The sequence below is a fragment of the Triticum urartu genome, chromosome 1A (genome assembly GCF_056163025.1).
Source record: "Triticum urartu cultivar PI428250 chromosome 1A, HENAU_Tu73, whole genome shotgun sequence".
Taxonomy (NCBI): domain Eukaryota; kingdom Viridiplantae; phylum Streptophyta; class Magnoliopsida; order Poales; family Poaceae; genus Triticum; species Triticum urartu.
Genome location: NC_141873.1, coordinates 413,363,916 through 413,368,016, shown reverse-complemented (window position 1 = coordinate 413,368,016; position 4,101 = coordinate 413,363,916).

Here is a 4,101-nt window from a genome sequence, read left to right as displayed (position 1 = left end):
TCTTGATATAGATTGCAATCCTTCTTGCCCTATTATTCTCGGTAGACCTTTCCTTAGAACGGTTGGTGCAATTATCGATATGAAGGAAGGGAATATTAGATTTAAATTTCCATTAAAAAAGGGCATGTAACACTTCCCTAGAAAAAAAATAAAATTACCATATGAATCTATCATGCGAGCCACTTATGGATTGCCTACCAAAGATGGCAATACCTATATCTATTTTTGCTTGTTATGCCTAGCTAGGGGCGTTAAACGATAGCGCTTGTTGGGAGGCAACCCAAATTTATTTTTATTCCTTGCTTTTTGATTCTGTTTAGTAATAAATAAATTATTTAGCCTCTGTTTTGGTTGTGTTTTTTTGTTTAATTAGTGTTTGTGCCAAGTAGAACCGTTGGGAAGACTAGGGGAAAGTCTTCTTGAACTTGCTGTAAAAAAACAGAAACTTTAGTGCTCACGAGAACTGCTGTCATTTTTATTTGGAAATATCTATTTAGTTAATTCTTTTTGAAGATTATTAATAGATAAATTAATCACGTCCAGAAATTTATTTTAGAATGTTTGGTGTTCCATATCTTGCGCTAGCTACAGATTACTACAGACAGTTCTGTTTTTGACAGATTCTGTTTTTCGTGTGTTTTTTCCTTATTTTGATGAATCTATGGCTAGTAAAATAGTTTATAATCCATAGAGAAATTGGAATACAGTAGGTTTAACACCCATATAAATAAATAATGAGTTAATTACAGTACCTTGAAGTTGTCTTTTGTTTTGTTTCGCTAATGGAGCTCACGAGTTTTCTACTTTAAGTTTTGTGTTGTGAAGTTTTCAAGTTTTGGGTAAACATTTGATGGATTATGGAAAAAGGAGTGGAAAGAGCCTAAGATTGGGGATGCCCATGGCACCCCCAAGATAATCTAAGGACACCTAAAAGCCAAAGCTTGGGGATGCCCCGGAAGGCATCCCCTCTTTTTCATCTACTTCTATCGGTAACTTTACTTGGAGCTATATTTTTATTCACCACATGATATGTGTTTTTCTTGGAGCGTATTTTATGATTTGAGTCTTTGCTTGTTAGTTTACCACAATCATCCTTGCTGTACACACCTTTTGAGAGAGCCATACATGATTAGGAATTTGATAGAATACTCTATGTGCTTCACTTATATCTTTTGAGCATTATAATTTTGCTCTAGTGCTTCACTTATATCTTTTAGAGCACGGTGGTGAATTTGTTTTATAGAAACTATTGATCTCTCATGCTTCACTTAGATTATTTTGAGAGTCTTATTAGCATGGTAATTTGCTTTAAATCCTAATATGCTTGATATGCAATATTAATAATAAAACTTTTGTATGAGTGTGTTGACTACTAAGAAAAGTTTGATGCTTGATGATTGTTTTGAGATATGGAGGTAATAATATCAAAGTCATGCTAGTTGAGTAGTTGTGAAATTGAGAAATACTTGTGTTGAAATTTGCAAGTCTCATAGCATGCATGTATGGTAAATGTTATGCAACAAATTTGAAACATGAGGTGTTATTTGATTGTCTTCCTTATGAGTGGCAATCGGGGACGAGCGATGGTCTTTTCCTACCAATCTATCCCCCTAGGAGCATGCGCATAGTGCCGAGGTTTTTGATGACTTGTAGATTTTTGCAATAAGTATGTGAGTTCTTTATGACTAATGTTGAGTCCATGGATTATACGTACTCTCACCCTTCCATCCTTGCTAGCCTCTTCGGTACCGTGCATTGCCCTTTCTCACATTGAGAGTTGGCGCAAACTTCGCCGGTGCATCCAAACCCCGTGATATGATACGCTCTTTAACACATAAACCTCCTTATATCTTCCTCAAAACAGCCACCATACCTACCTATTATGGCATTTCCATAGCCATTCCGAGATATATTGCCATGCAACTTTCTATCATTCCGTTCATCATGACACATTCATCATTGTCATATTTCTTAGAATGATCATGTAGTTGACATAGTATTTGTGGAAAAGCCACCGTTCATAATTATTTCATACATGTCACTCTTGGTTCATTGCATATCCCGGTATACTGTCGGAGGCATTCATATAGAGTCATCTTTGTTCTAGTATCGAGTTGTAATCATTGAGTTGTAAATAAATAGAAGTGTGATGATCATCATTATTAGAGCATTATCCCAAGTGAGGAATAAAAAAGGCCATAAAAAAGAGAAGGCCCAAGAAAAAGAGAAAGGCCATAAAAAAGAAAAGGCCCAAAAAAATTGAGAGAAAAAAAGAGAAGGGACAATGTTACTATCCTTTTACCACACTTGTGCTTCAAAGTAGCACCATGATCTTCATAGTAGAGAGTCTCTCATGTTATCACTTTCATATACTAGTGGTAATTTTTTATTATAGAACTTGGCTTGTATATTCCAACAATGGGCCTCCTCAAGTGCCCTAGGTCTTCGTGAGCAAGCAAGTTGGATGCACACCCACTAGTTTCTTTTGTTGAGCTTTCATACATTTATAGCTCTAGTGCATCCGTTGCATTGCAATCCCTACTCCTTGCATTAACATCAATCGGCGGGCATCTCCATGGCCCATTGATTAGCCTCGTTGATGTGAGACTTTCTCCTTTTTTGTCTTCTCCACATAACCCCCCTCATTATATTCTATTCCACCCATAGTGCTATGTCCATGGCTCGCGCTCATATATTACGTGAAAGTTTATAGGTTTGAGATTACTAAAGTATGAAACAATTGCTTGGCTTGTCATCGGGGTTGTGCATGATGAGAGCATTCTTGTGTGATGAAAATGAAACATGACTAAACTATATGATTTTGTAGGGATGAACTTTCTTTGGCCATGTTATTTTGAGAAGACATAATTGCTTAGTTAGTATGCTTGAAGTATCATCATTATTATGTCAATATGAACTTTTGTCTTGAATCTTTCGGATCTGAATATTCATACCACAATTAAGAAGAATTACATAAAAATTATGCCAAGTAGCACTCCGCATCAAATTATGTTTTTATCATTTACCTACTCGAGGACGAGCAGGAATTAAGCTTGGGGATGCTTGATACGTCTCCAACGTATCTAAAATTTTTGCTTGCTCCATGCTATATTATCTACTGTTTTGGACTATATTGGGCTTTATTTTCCACTTTTATATTATTTTTGGGACTAACCTATTAACCGGAGGCCCAGCCCCTGGGTCCACTCCGCGACGAGCTTCTCCACCTCCTCATCCTTACCGCGGTGCGTTGCGGAGAGCTTCTCCTCACGTGCGGCAAGGTCCTCCTCCTGGGAGTTCAGTGCGGCCTGGTGCTGGGCTCGAGCGGCCTTGGCTGTGGCGGCCAAGCTCTCCACCGTCTCCTGGGCCTTCTCAATATCTGCCTGCTTCATGGTGAGCTCCACCTCATGCTTGGCAAGCTCTCCCTGGGAGACCTTCAGCTCCTCACAAGCTTGGCGGAACCAATTCTGTGTCTCGGTGACACGCACCTTGAGGTTCGCCTCCGCCTTGTCCACCGTTGCCGCCCAGGACTTGGCCTTTTCTAGGCGGGCGCAGTGGAGTGCTTGGAGCTTCCGAAAGTTGGCAACCATGGCCTGGAGAAGCCGCTCCTCCTGAGAAACATTGCCACCGGTGGTCGGCTCATCAACAACCTCGAGCCCGGCGGCGACAAGCACCTCTTCGTCGAAAACCTCTCCCTCGATGGGCGTCCTGGAGCTCGACGACCTGGGGAGCTGGACGAAGAGATCGTCGCTCACCCTCAGGTACCTACCGGAGCCAGAGGTCGTAGAGGAGGAAGGCTGGTCATCAGCCCCTCCTCCTCGGCAACGGGCTCGCCGGCCTCCCCGGCAGGTCCCTTACCGGCCTCCTCGGCAGTAGCCTTGTCGGGCTCCCCGACAGGCCCCTTGGTGCCATCCTCGGCAACACCCTTGGCGGCCTCTTTAGCGGTGGTCTTGTCGGCCTCCGCCGTGGCGTTCTTGGCGACATCCTCGATAATGGTGTCCAGGTCCTCCGGGTCCGTCGGGAGACGATCTATGTATTGGAAGGGGGTGAACCCAAGACCAGGATTCAAGAAGAACAGAATAGAAGGGATGGAAGGAGACT